The sequence below is a fragment of the Hesperophylax consimilis genome, chromosome 3, assembly GCF_061612785.1.
Source record: "Hesperophylax consimilis isolate HC1 chromosome 3, BYU_Hcon_1.0, whole genome shotgun sequence".
NCBI classification, from domain to species: Eukaryota; Metazoa; Arthropoda; class Insecta; order Trichoptera; family Limnephilidae; genus Hesperophylax; species Hesperophylax consimilis.
Window position 1 is genome coordinate 23,374,804 of NC_142838.1, and position 15,943 is coordinate 23,390,746.

Genomic DNA, 15,943 nt, shown 5'->3' on the forward strand with positions numbered 1-15,943 from the left:
CTCAATATTTCCTATATTTGACAAAGAGCCTTTCAAAAGGGCTTAGCTCAAAAAAGCGCGATTTTGCGCGGCTATTTCTTATGGAATTAGTTAGTTACATATATGCACTATATAGTATAATGAAAATTAATACAGGGACGGACTCATAAGTACATTAAAAAGGCACTCGAATTTAAATATATTAAAAAAAAAAAAAATTGACAGAGTGATGTTTGTCGTTTTAAAAATGAATGACAGAGAATGTTAATTAAATTTTTCTGTAACGAAAAAAAATTGTTCTTACCTGTATTATCGCAATCCATCACAGTTAAAACGGAAATATTAGCTTGAAATGAATAATGCACGTTTGGAAACTTATAAGTTTAGGAGAGCGCCGAGAGCCGACACGTACACACTTGTTCACTATCGAATTCCGACTGATCAAAGTCGACTCCCGCGCTTCCAAGGAGGGGGGAGGGGATGTTATATTGTACATAGAACTGTTGACTCGCCAATTAAATAGATACCTTACCATTATATTGATTTAAAAAAAAATACTTTTGGCCGTCTAAATCATTAAAATCTACGTATGTGCGGCGGTTATGTATGTATAACGGAAACTATGTTAAACGTTAAAGGTTACGTTATGTTAAGTTTATAGATTTTTTCATTGCTTTTAATGAAAAAAACTAAAACGTTTAGATTGTGGTTCTTCGTCAAAGTTACATTTAATATGTGCTCTACTACGGTGAAAGTAAACTATTTTTTTAATTCGGTGGGATTTAATGGTGCTACTACTCTGGGACTGGCACCAGGTTTTGTATATTCAATGTGTAAAACACAAGAAAATACGAATTTTTTACAACAATCTATCTTCTGCGAAAGCTTTATTCACGGTTAGTCGAGCTTTTATCTGACCACAAGTCTTAATCTTCTTCTGGAGCCAATGCATAGAGCTGGATAAAATTAAAACAATAATAACGTATTCATAAAATTAAGCTCATAGAAAAAAGCTCATGCAGGGCCAGCCCTATTCATGTGCAATCGGAGCAGTTGAAACTCTTCAAGGTGCTGAAAATAACTAACACCTACTAACCTTAAAATTTATTTTTGACAAAAATACAAATCAACCTAATATTACTGATTACAGTGATTACCTACCTAGGCGTCTCCTGGTAAAGGGGTATTTAGGGGCGCCAAAATATTACTCGCGTCAGGCGCCGTTTGGCTCAGGGCCGGCTCTGCGTGCATCACATATAAGTATGATTGCTAATGACCTCTTAGATAATAGTCTCTTAAATGCCTCATCACACTTCGATGCGAAATCAATATATCGATTAACAACGATTAACGGTCCCGAAATGTACCAATAAATACGGTGAAAGAACCCTAAACTTTATTGTACCGAGAATATTTAATAAACTACCAATGACAATTAAAAATATAAACGTTCTTACAGCTAAAGTCAAATATAATCTAAAGAAATGGCTATTAGATACTGAGGATTTATATTGATGCCCTACTGAAGACCTTGTTTTCCTAATTGGAATTCACATTTAAGGAAATGGAACATCGTTATAAATTTGTATTAGGTACCTTATGTATATTAAAACCATAGAAGTACTTGTTGATTATATTCATTTGTTCATTTTAAACGTATTTGTGCTTGTTTGTTATATGAGGCTTATACTGCTTTTTACATATTGATATTTATACAATTTTGTAATTTAACCAACTTATCTTTATTGTTAATTTATCATCAACATTATACATGCCTACATACTGTTTACCATTGTACCATTTTATTGCAAAAATGTTGTCATTATGTACCTGCTGACAAACTACATAAGTAGTTTAGCAGGTTTTGAATGTTAATAAATAAAAAATAAAAATAAAAAAAACAAAAATCAAAAGCTTTGAGAGGCTCTAATAGTAATAGCGTGTAATATATTTTTTCGAGTTGTTGGCTCGATGGTGTTGGGAGCGTATCTTCGGCGATATATTGCGAGTTCGATGGCCATTGTGCGCTAATGATCAATGGGATCTTTCCTTCGTTATGACGAACATAATGGGGATGACGCGCAGATGCCAGGGCGGGTGGCAAGGGCGGCATAGGGCGGCGGAGGCCCGTTGTCTGCGGAACAATTCTCTGTGCGAGAAACTTTGACGTACGAACTGGAAACGAGACATATGGCCGTACAGAAGTTGGTGACAAAGCGCGGCCGAACATAGACAGGAGGAAAAGTACGCTCATTGTTGACTTTTAATTTTTGTGGAAATGGGAGAAAAACTGTTAGGAATAAAAATTTAATTGCAAAATCAGTAGCAGTGGCTTATTGTTATTTTTATTCCAGGAAGGGATGATCTTGGCTAGTAGCCATTTTATTTGAATCATCATTACCGAGTTGTTTTTTTTTAAACTATTTTAGCGCCTATTTTTGTCAAAGTGTAAAAATTTTTGGGGAATAATTTATTTTTTGTTAAATAAAAAGACTTTAGTTAGAAAAACAAAAATTATAACAAGTTTTTGTAAAACTTATAATATCAGATTTTTAACATTAACCCAACAGGGGATTAACAGGACACAGTGAAGAAAATAATTTCCTTCGGAGTCTATGTCATTGTATTTTGCCTATTTTTTTAAATTTATTTATTGATACATTACTCTACAGTACTTCACATTTCAATTCAGCAACGTTGGCCTCACTGGGTTGTTCACCCGTGCTGAGGCCCCCATTTTAAAATATACGAATTTATACATTTAAACAAAAACAAAAAACAACATTAAAATAAAGATAAATTTACACCAAAAATAAAGATTAGAAATCAAAATCCAATTCTCACACCAAAATAAAAACATTAGAAGGGAATGGAAATCGGCACTTACAATGATCTATGTGCTTGTGCGTGCCGCTTGCCTTATACATTTTTTTGTGTTGCGTGTATATGTTTTATTCTCTTATGTTATAGAATTGTGGAAATATTGTCTTTTTTGTTCTTTAATCCATTTTTCATTTTGTGTTTGAATTTATTTTTATTTTCCTCAATTTTTGTTTCAAGTGGAAGACTGTTGAATGCTTTAATAGCGTGGTATTTATGGTGTCTTTGTCCAAAGGTAGTGTTTACCGTCGGAGTTTTTATGTTTTTTTTATACGCTTTTCTGACCGGTCTATTAGTGATATTTTGTGTTTGTTGGGGATTGTTTTTTTGTTCGAAAATGTAGTTTAGTAGAGTTTTAACATATAATTGGCGTATATCAAGTATGTCACTGCTTTTAAATATTTGGTCTGTGTCGGTTAGTTTATGTTTTTTGAGTATTACCTTTAATATCGTTTTCTGTGCGATTTCTATTTGAGCGATAGCTGCGTTTGTTGCTCCTCCCCAAGCAATTATTCCATATTCTATTATTGATTGGCATAGTGCATAATATATTGTTTTTAATTGTTTTATTTTATATATGTTTCTTATATTTAGGAAAATGTGTATTGTTCTGAGGAGTCTATTTGTGATTTGTTTGATGTGATGTGTCCATCTAAGATTATGGTCAATTACGATTCCTAGATACTTTATTTGTTCTGTTTTTTCTAGAGGGGGGTAATCGCAGATGTTGGTGTTTATGCATTCGTGTATTTTTATGGTGTTTGTATTGTTTTTTGGCTGTCCTGTGTTGGTTATGCTATACGTTGTGAATTTTGTTTTCGATATGTTTAGTGTGAGTGTATTTGAGTCCAACCATTTTTTCACTTGCGTGATTCCTAGATTTGCTATGTTATAAACCTTATTCCAATCCTTAGATTTAAATAGTAAAACTGTGTCGTCTGCGTAACTAATTATTTCTCCATCTATTTCCATGCTGCAAAGTTCATTTATGTAAATTGTGAAAAGAATGGGCCCTAGTATGCTTCCTTGTGGAACTCCGTGTGTAATCGGCAGTGGTTTGCTAGTATAGTTATTAATTTTGACTTGTTGTGTTCTGTCGCTCATGTAACTTTTTAATATTTGTAGTTCTTTGTCTTTGATACCCATATTTTCTAATTTTTTAAAAAGTGTTTTGTGGCATATTGAATCAAAGGCTTTAGCCAAATCTAGATATATCGCTATGCATTTAAACCCTTGATCTAAGTTGCTATGTATATAATCTATTGTACTTGCTAAAGCTTCTTTTGTGCTTCTTTTTTCTCTAAATCCATATTGTTTGTCCGAGATTAATTTGTTTTCTTCTAGGTATTTTATTATTTGGTTTTTTAATAGTCTTTCGAAAATCTTTGATAGAGAGTTTAACAAAGTGATTGGTCTATAGTTAGTTATTTCCGTTTTATCTCCGGATTTATACATAGGGATTACCAGTCCTTTTTTAAGAGTATTAGGAAAGCAGGCATGTGTTATGCTAAGGTTGATTAGGTGTGTTATAGGTTTTAATATTTCATTTTTTATTATTTTAATGCAATCCGTTGTTATCTCATCTAATCCAGGAGCAATCCGGTTTTTTAATGTATTTATTATTTTGTTAATTTCCATTTCCAAACTTGTTTTTAATATAAATCTGTGTTGTGTTGGTTGGGTATCGATGTTTGATCTGTTTGTTTGTGTTAGTGTGTTTGTGCTGTGTTTTTTACGATTCGCTAAAACTTTCCCTATAGTTGCAAAAAAGTTATTGACGTGGTTTGCCATCATTTCTATATTTGTTTTGGCATCTATTTTTTTCGAGTTAATATTTAGATGTTCGATAGTATTTTTTTGTTTGTATTTTTGTGTGTATGTAAATTCCTTTAATATTCTCCATATTTCCTTTGGGTAATTTTTTGCTTTTTTAAGTTTTTCTTTGTAGTACAACTCCTTAGCTACTCTAATAATTTTCGTGCATATGTTTCTATATCTTTTATAGTAATTAAGTTGTTCCATGTCATACGGTGTTTGTTTAATTTGTTTGTGAATTTTGTCTCGTTTACGAATACAGTTTAATATTCCTTGTGTTATCCATAGTTTAATTTTTTTTGCTTTGTGTGTAAGTTTTACATGTTTTATTGTAGTGTAATTATTTATTTCTTGCGTTAGCGTATTTGTAAATGTATTCCAGGCTTCCTCGACATTATCTATTTGGTATATTGTATTCCAGTTTATTTTTTGGAGTTTTTTTTTTAAGTTTGAGTATTCAATTATTTTTTTTGTAAATATTTTATGTTGTTTCGAAGTAGTGTTTTTGGTGTCTATTGCTATCATATTCATGTAGTGATCAGTGATTGTGCTTTCAAGTACTACTGTTTTGGTTTTTAGTTTTGTCTTGATCATTATATGGTCTATGCAGCTTTTAGTGTTTTGTGTGACCCGTGTTGGGACATTTATTATTGGCTCCAGTCCGTGTTGTGCTAGTATTGCTAGGTATTCTATGTTTTGTGGGTGTCCGTTTTGTAGAGTGTTTATATTAAGGTCTCCTATGATGATGATATTTTTGTATTTTTTGAGATCATTTAATGTATTGTTAAGATCAGTTAAGAAATTTGTGATGTTGTTTTTGGATGGAGATCTGTACATAGCTAGGATACATGTTTCTTTTTCATATGTAATTTGTATGCAGTTGGAGTCTATGATGTTTATTTCTTGAATGGTTGTGTAATTTTTATCACTCATGTATATAACTATACCATCATTTTAGTTTTTATGTATTTTTGTATGGTGTGTATTATAGTTTTTGATTGTTTTTGGTATGTAGTTGTCATTCAACCTGCATTCTGTCAGCACAATGACATCGAAATTATTTTCAAGCTGTTGGAGGCATATAAAAAATTCATCAAAATTTTTATTGATTGATCTAATGTTTTGGTGTAATATTTTGATTCTATATTTTTCTTTTGTGAAGTTGGTCCAGAGGTTAATATCATTTGTACTTTCACATTAGTGTTGATTGTCCGAATCTATATATTCCATGTAATCTGCCATGTTGGTGTGTATTTGTGTAAGTATGTGATGTGAGGTTGTGTTAGATGTACAGTCGTGTTTATGTCAGTTTATTAGATATATCGTTTAGGTTTTTTATTTCCATAACCTTTGAGTCTTTGGATTTTCTGACGAGAATTTTTCCCGATTTTACCCAAACATATTTGTAGTCTTTTTCTTGGGCTCTTTTTCTGGTGTTCCAGTGCAGATTTTTGTAGTATTGGGTTAATGCCGCATTAAGATAAACATATTTGGCTCCTTCTCCGTTGAATTTTTTTATCGGGTCACTGTGTTTGGATGCTAACATGGTTTGTGCTTTTGTGGTATCCTTAAAATTAATCGTTATTTTTGTTTGATCATTTGTTTTGTTTGTTGTGACTTTGTATGTATCCTCTGGGGACATCGTAACGCCTGCGAGTTCAGCGATCCGTGTAACAGCGTGGACTGGGGATATGTTGTCCTGTAATTTTAGGCCGTTTATCTCTATGGAGTTCAGCAGGGCTGCTTGTTCTATATTCGCCAGGTGGATTTCTACCGTAGACAATCTGATTTCTTTATCCGCTAGTTCCTCCTTGATTTTGTTGACGGTGTTTGGAATTTCCATGATTTGTTGAAGTTTTTGTATAATGTCATCATATTTGTCATTGATGAAGTTCGTGAAGTTTTTTATTTCTTGCAGCTCTGTTTCAATTTTATTGAGCATTACTGTCTTCGTTTCCTCGAATTTCGTATTGATGAATTCAAATATTGATTCACTGTCTATATTAATCATAGATTGATGTGTCGCCGACAGATGTGGTTTTCTTTGCGCTGGAGAATTTACTGCGAGATTTAGACATGTTGTGTTGTCGTTTTTTTTTTTTTTTTAGGGTTGCTCCTGTTGGTGGGCAAAAACAATGGCACACTCTCTAGCGTCTAAAGGCAGGAAAAACCAATTACACCGGTTATGTTTTGGTTTGAATCCGTGATGGTAGCTGATTGTGAAGCTGTTTTTAAAATCCAAGTGATAGTTTTATATTCTGGGTTGAGTATATTTATTAAAAAAAAGTTTTTTTTTTTGTTCGCCGGTCTGAGGATTGAACTTGGATCGACAGAATAGCGGTGCTGACGTTTTAGACCACTGAGCTATGGAGCCTTGGGTGAGAGCTGTGGGATACGTTTAAATATACTTGAGTAAAGTTCATTTAGAACTTGTTTATATTTTGTTTATGCTCTTGGGTATACACATGTATTTATTGTTGCACTTGTTACGTTTTTAGCACTTTTTATTTTGTTATTTCACTTTTTTATCTTCACCGAAAAACTGTGAATTATTTAGTATTGTTCTCTTTGTTTTGTTTTGCTTCTTGTCAAAATACAGACTTTATAATTTTAATTTTTAATGAGATTAAACTGTGCAATCTAGTAGGCAGTTTATTGTTTTAATTTCAAAACACTATTTTGATACTTTCGAGTGTTACAGTTGAGGATCTAACATCACGCGATGATAGTGCGCGAAAAACTACACTGTATTTCATAAACTGAAGTGATCCACTTAACTTTTTACCACACTTTTGATTAGATTAATATTGGAGCATTCAAATAGTTGTCTGACGTTTATGATTGTTGTTGTTGTTGCTATTGTTATTGCCCATTGTATTTAAATTGCCTTTTTGAGAAAAAAAAATTCTGGAAGGGGAAAAGGTATAAATGGTTGGTATGTCAATGAATCCAGGAATGACTGATAAACAAATCCATCCCTCGGCCAAAAGCGGCCTTTTCCGATTTGGCCAGCCTAGTCGCTGAGCAGACGCATTCACCACCAAGACCTAGATAAACCTAACCCCATGAGCCCGTGTACCTCTGCTAATTTGCCAAACATAACAAACCACTTGGGGTGAAAAATGGCAGAGTTGGCAGTTCGTGGGGCGGTGGTTACTATCTTTCAAATTTGAAGTTGCTATTCGGTGCTATTTTAGTAGTAAACATTTTTTATTGTTAAATGAGCCAATAATGTGTGTGTTTATTATATACTATAATTATAAGTTATTTGCCAAAAATATAGGTAGGTACTAACATCGTATTAGATCTTTTTAAAAATAAAATGATCTAAAGCCCTAAGATATAATTAAAAAAAAAAAAATTACGCGCATGTGCAGTCATTAGTTCAGCATGAAATTATTGTATGGGGAGGTGCATATTGAAATTTTTAAACCCTGTAAAGGTGTTACAAAGACTAAGCATTAAAGTAGTTAAAAAAAAAACAATCTACATTCCCTTCAGCAAAATTGTTCAATATTTTCTAAGATACAAAAATTGAAGATATCTATAAAAAATAATAAATTTTCTAAGATAATACATTAAAACAATTAAAACTTAATTCATCGTTAAGACTCAACACTCAACAAATGCATAATAATTATATTTACAAAAGAATATAGTTTCTCCGAAGAAATTGAAAATATATAAAGTTGGTATTTATTAAGAAAAGTAAAATAATTTTTAAGAACTGAATACTCGTATCATCACTCGAAATATATTTATTTTTTATTTAATTTTACAACATCCTATACTAGTTGATATTAATTTATACTCCAACAACAAGCTCAAGACTTATTTCACTTCATTGGTTTAGTAATACTTTAAATATGTATGTCACGTTTATGTTCTGTTATGAAGCCGTTTGAATCGTAAGAAATAATAATAACTAAATCTGCCATAAGCTGGTTCTTGCGATCGCCGCCAAAAAGCATAACTTGTCGGCTTAAACGCACTCCATCGGCGTCCTCACGGCAAGTTTCCGAACTAACCACGCACACCGTCCCCGACGCAGTTCGTTCGCCGGCCTCTTTGTAATTCCGCGCTCAGGATAACAACACGTTGCTCTGAGTATAGTATAAACTCCTGACCGGATTTTTCAGCGAACCTAACCATTATCGCCCATGTTTCAACGTGTTTCGGGCACGTGGAAAATGGTGGCCTCACATTGCATCACCGTTATTAGAAAACTATGTAAGCTTGACCTTTCTACCCCTATTCATGTGCTATAGTAAATTCAGTGCCGATTTCATAACTTAAATTCAGAGAGAGAGAAATCATAATTAGATTAGATTTTACTTTGTACCTGTGATGTTTACCTTGTCCTTTATGATTTAATACTTTTTTGATTACTCCTTTGTGTATTGTTGTAAAGTAGCCCTGACATAATAGAACCCCTGTCTCGCTCTGAATAATGGAGCGAAATATGATAGCTGACCTCCCGGCTTGAGTGAAAGTCTATATCGTACCTTCAAATGAGCTAGTCAAAAGTGATGTTGATCGACTGGTACTCAAATCCTATTTCTATAATTTATGTTGCGCTGGCTACCAACCTAGGAAAACAGCTCTCGTCCTTCCTGAAATTATTGTACTGGCGGCTAACATGGAGCCTGCCAGTTATTATATTACACAACACTAATTATAAATCAGTATCTTGGAAATCCCACTGCACAACCAAAAGCCACCTTTTCAGCAATAACTGGGTCGTTTACCCACGTCAGGTTGTAAACTACACAATAATATATCATCACATATTCCAGGTTAAGCTAGATTAAGTTTTTGATCTTCCTAGTACAGTTGCTTTATCTCCTGACGAAGCCTTTTTATTTTTGATGTGAAATTTTTTCTCTGAATCTGTGTCGTTTGGAAAGATAAAAAAATATTATGTGGTTTGTTCGAACATTTTCCTCATCAAAGGGGCTTTCACACAGATACTTAGATAACGATGACGCTCATTGATAACGCTGCTGATGCCACTAATTATATAGCAGTTCTTATGCCATTTATTATGTATTTTTGCAAAAAATATCATCTACATATATTTATCGTTGTAAATGTCGAGTCAAATCAAAGTAAAGTTTACACACATTAAAATAAAAAAAAAGCATTCTTTGAAAACAAAATCAACAATTTTTAGAAATAGAATTGAATTTTTCTGAATTCTTAAGATCTCACAAACAAGCTAGTGAAGAGCCGAATAATATTATATTATATTCACGTGCATCGAAGTATTTTCTGTAAAGCAGCCAATATTATACGAGTTCGAGATGCAAAGAAAATCTATTAAATATACCGGAAGCGTACAGCGTACCACACGGAATGGAAGACGCGATATTTGTTTATGAAACAATCCAGCTTTTGCTCAAAAGAAGTCGGTTGTTGCGCAGTTTACTTTTGTCGGTCGAAAAGTTTATTAACAGGAAAACTTGCCGAAGGAACAGCCGTATTTTTCGTAGTACGATACTCCCATTAGTGTTTGTACGAAGATTGTGAAAACTGTTCGGGAAACTCTTTAATGATTATTAAAATAATACAAAAAACTTGGACGCTTAACAACCAGTAGGGTAATTAGTATCGGCGATGATAAGTTTTTGTCACTTATTGGTAAGAAATAATAAGCTCCGTGAGAGCGCTGAGGGAGTTTTAATTCTGGGTGCAGAGTTTGTAAGCTCAAACCCGGTGAAGTACGATAAATAGAAAGAAAATTTGCATTAAAAGTATATTTTTATGGCAGAAAAAAATAAGATTTAATATACATTGGGAAAATTTTGAATAAATATTATTAATTTATTTCTTAATTTTCGGGAAATCGACATTTTACATTTATTTTAGTTTTGTACATAAGTTTTATATGGACAAAATAAAACCAATTATGGATTTCCTCCTTGTTATTTTACCTCTACTGAGACAGCATAACAAGGAATAAGTAAGTAATAAGAATATTATATTTACAAGAAAGGAATATGAATTCAAAAATTTATACAAAACAAAAGATTATATAAAACGAAAAATTTACAAAACAAAACATTCATCAATACATTTATAGCCATGAAGATAGATTGTAGATATAACTCAAAACATAATTGAAATATAAACAATAGAGACATAACACTATTCACAAACCATCATAGAACTATGATTTTATGGACCTCCTGCATTTGGTAAGTTCGCAGCTGAAAATATCCACCTTCGATAATGCGCTATTGTAATTATTGCATAGTCTGTTCAGGGAAGAATTCTGTTTAGAGTTCGTTTTGCATTGATCCACCCAGAACAGGACACAAGATCGTGTTGAACGCGCAATGAATTGAATCTTATTTAGCAACTCTGGGCATTTAATATTATTGTTAACAACTTTAAACAGGAATAGTGCATCCTTATGATGCATCCGTACACTCAGTAAATCAATTTTAAGTATGAAGCTGCCTCTGCATAGTTATTAATCTTACAAATGACACAAAGATATTATGGTGACGATGAGTTTGATTGACTGAGCATAACGAAGTCCTGTTTCAACTCGAACACTTTACATTTCGTCTCTCTGTCAATCTTGTCAAAATGGCTGCCGTGTTTATTGTTTTGGCACACGAGCTGTCAAATTGCGCTCTAAGTCTACTATGTTCACTGAAATACTTGTTATATTTTCACTTAGTAGATTAAGAATGACTTTATTCTAGTAAGAGACCAAATTCAAAATGTTTAAAACAAATCATTGAAATATTGCTTAAATTTTTTCAGCGATTTAAAATTACCAGACATAATGGCTCACTTGGCATCACTTATTTCACTATTTGGGTTCCAGTCGTGCATTCAATTCCTCGGCTGGCTAAGTCCTCCATCCCGATGCAAGCAACATTTTCCACTTACTGTGGTGGTAGTGAAAGATTTTCGAATATTGTCATGTTATTCGTTGCCCGGGAATGAAAATAATTAATAGACTATCGAGGTTCTTCCAAGTATTCCTTAACTTCTTCTTCATCAACTTCCTCAATTTCCATTGGCTTTACAATATACCCTTATTGCATTTAAATGGAGGATTCATAGACGCAGTGGAATTTGTTGTTATTGTCATTTAACCCTGATCTGTCCAGCGGAATATGTATAATTGTAGCTTTTCCGATTTTATAATGTCTTTACTTTTTTGTAGAGGTCGTAGTGACCTATGTGACTCAGTTAAATTACGTATTATGGGATGTAATGTTATTAGTTCAAGTTTTTACACCCTAAGCAGACGGTAAACATTAATACCTCCATTCATTTTGTAAGGAAATTATTCGAGAAAGAAAACCACAAGTATGTTGACTGTGATATTGAATGTTCATTACAAATAGTTAGCGTGCAAACCACGCATGTAATCCTAGTCTTACGTCGTTTTCACGTCTTGTGTCGACGTACATAATAACACCGAGATACACTGAAATTTATCATACCAAATATATTATATACAATTATGCCTATGCTGCTGGCAAGTGTTGTGAAATTATGCCGCTGGACAAGTATGAGAAAAAATGTAGAAATTTTTGGATCAAACGAATTCAATTTGAATCACGTGTCTGCTGACGATGTTAGTAAGTGTGCATCTTATGTGGTGTTTTGTCGCGGCGGTTGTTGCACTTAAGTAAGCCATTTTTGTGAAGATATTTTTTTTCCAGTTACCGTTGTGCAAAAATAAATATATTTTGTTATAATCCGTCATAAACGTTCTTTGGAAAGTGGTCAAATCTTGAATATTGAATAATTGTTTGTAACACGCGATGGGTCGAGTATCAAACTACGTCACGGGCGGCGGTGGAAGTGCATATATACTATATAGAAATTCATTTGTGTACCACTGAGCCTTTCAAAACACACGATATAATACCAAGACTAACACTTTTCATTTTGCTGCCTAAAAACGTTTAAATTGGAATTCACGATTTAAGTCATGAAAAATCACTTAAAAGTTCTGCTTCCCATCGAGGCAGTACCGCTGAAAGACCAACTCTTGCGAGTAATGTCCCCTTAATGGAGAGGCCACCCTCTCCCATACATTAAAGGACGTCTGCCCGGGTAATTAGGTTAAATAGGTCTTCTGTTCCCGGAGTGCAATCAAGCCCATAGCAAAGTGCTGATTTGTTAGACGACACCCATACTGACTATCTTGTGCCCTATACCCTGTTTCCCACCCATACTGGCACTTGCTGCGGCACACCACTGAGCTCACTAGAGATAATTTTACCCAAAATACTAATCTTCATTCATACTTCACAAACGTTAATGATCTGAGATTCTAAGGGTTGAAATCACATAAAAAATTAACCTTTTTTCACTTTAATTTATTACCCTCTTAAGAAGACAAGGTTTATATAAAAAATAATTAACCATAAGCTTTTTTAGGGTAAAACAAGTATAGGTACACCAATAATGTTTTCATAAATATTTTTAAATTTAGCCCGAGATTCCATAAAACTATTCCAAAAACCCCTTTTTGTGGAATTTTCACAGATTTTTGAAGTACACCAATAATGTTTTCATAAATATTTTTAAATTTAGCCAGAGATTACAAAAAACTATTCCAAAAACCCCTTTTTGTGGAATTTTAACAGATTTTTGAAGCAAAATAAATATTGTAAGTTTTGTTTGTTTTGCTGCAGATATCTCTTATTTAGATTTAACGCTGTTTAGATAAAGGATGTAAAATTTAACCCAGACTCGATTAAAAAGTCATGCCGATATGCAATTCAGTACGATTGATGGTATTTTTGTTGGCATCTGAAGTAAAATCCGAATAATGCGCTTAATCAATGGTGACAGGCTGTAGAATGGAATGGAGCTTCTGAAATTTGGAACGGCAAAACCATGCCACGGAAATTAAAGTGCCTTACCGATACAAAGCTTTAAACATCAAGTCCGATTGATTGATAACAAATTGTAATCGTTGACAGAACGAACGCATCTAACTCCACTATAGTACAAAATGCTAATACTATTACTATTTCTACCAAGAGCTATGACTAGAACAATGGAGTGCGTGCAAGTAAGTACAAGTGAAATAAAATTATAAGCGAAGGTTTTCTAAGAAAATGGCATAAAATCCAAACGTATTTTTACTTTTGAAATTTTTTTTCGGATTACTATAACAAAGAGTATGATAATGCCAAAAAATTGAACATTTTATTTGTATCTTCCTTAAGAAAACCATACTTATCTTTGTTTACATATTTGAAATATTTTTAGGAAAAAATACTTCCAAAAAAAATGAACCTAATTTATATTTTATTATTGTGTTATTTTGTATCTTTTCTTATAGCGATTTTTGAGCCCTTAGGAGAACAAGGCTATTCATATAAACTATGAAAAGAAATTAATTAAATTATTGGAAATTATCATATATGATAAATGCTTTGATCCTTTGCCAATTTTCAAAGCTTTTAATAAAATGGATGTGACAGGCTGAAAAAGGACGGTAAAATATATGAAAGGGTGCTGGAAATGCATTTGCACTATTTAAATATCGATATCATTTTCAATTTTGAAACGGCAAGTTCCCAAAAAAGATTATTACCACAACTACGCTTTGTTTTTGAACCACTAAGCTATCGAGGCAAATTATTGATACACCATACCTAAATAGTCAATACATTTATCGAATACTTATTATTTTTCAAGTTCTTACTGTTAGAGGCTAGAGGTTTCTAAATACAGTGTTTGTCTGCATTTAAATATGCCAGTGCATTTTCAAGCATATCTCGTAATTGAAAAAATATACGTATCAGTTGGTCTTACCAGTCTTCTTTATATAAAAAAACATACGTATCAGTTAGTCTTACCGGTCTTCTTTATATAACAAAACATACGAATCAGTTAATCTTACCGGTCTTCTTTATATAGCAAAACATACGTATCATTTAGTCTTAACAGCCTTCTTTATATTTTTTTATAGTTAATTAGAAAGTTCAAAGCCCCGAAGTTCACCATTCAAGAGTTTTTACTGTTTCATAAAGCTCTGGTGTAATTTTTGTTTTTAAAAATTCTGTAGGAATGTAGGTACCGCTGATAACCTCTACTCCTTTCTAAACATGGCCACAATGGAGGTCTCAGCGAGAGAGTACAGATTGCAATTTAGTGATATACCTAGTCAAATAAATTTGAAAATAAAGTTATGTATTGTTTTTAATCATTATGCTTATGTAATAACTCCCTTTTACGGAAACTCAAAATAATTATTACTTTTGATACACATAGTTTTAGACATTGAAAACTCTGAACAGATAAACTCTCAAATTGTCATCTTCACCAATTTTAAAGAAAATGTGGATAATTTACATTAGACCCTTCAAATCGCAGGCCCTAGACAGTAAAAGGCATTGACTCTCTGTGCCAGAAAGAATTTCGTTATTTGAAAAATCCCTCAATTTTCACAAACTAGATATGCTCACGGTACAATACTTATATCAGCTTATCTCTTCAGAGGATTTATTATAGCATACTTAGTTAGAGTACTTATTATAGCGAGTAATATTATTTATCATTTTTACAATAATGGGTAAGTTAGAGTATTCATATACCATTGTATTCTCGTGCAAGTATTTACCAGGCGAGCATAAAAGTGTACTGGTTATTCCGCCAGGAACATGACGTCGATGTTTCGTTTCAGCGTAGAACAATAGGTGCGCCTTCCGAAGCCTTCAAACTTTGCTGTACAATGTACAATATGTACATCGTCAAAGCCAAACAATGTGACTGCGGAAATAATAATAATATTAATGCAGAAGCGATGTTCGGTCACGCGCGGCTGCCAGGAAGCATTAATAATATCCCTTAATTATGAAGGTTGATTTATTTGGGTGGATAAAAAATCCCCTGCCAGGGCATTGAACAAATAAATAAGCATGTCGAATGGTAAGTGATAATATTTATTTATAAATATGACTTTAATAAAAACATCATTTTGCATTGGGAGGAACAAAACTTGAGGACATTGGTGATGGTAGATCCTTGTATAATATGGTTTCAGAGATTGTTTGTGTAAATGCAAAAAAAAAATCACCTGTAAGATAATTTAAGTAGGGGGAAACATATAAGATGATTAGCATATAATGAGATGAGCTTTCTTTAAATAATACATGAGTTCCTAACACTGTTTAAAAAAGGGTTCACTCTATCATTTACTTTTTATATCAATAAATTCAAATGTGACAGCGTGATCGTACATAGTTACATTTCTAGATAAGTATGTACTATGATTAACCTG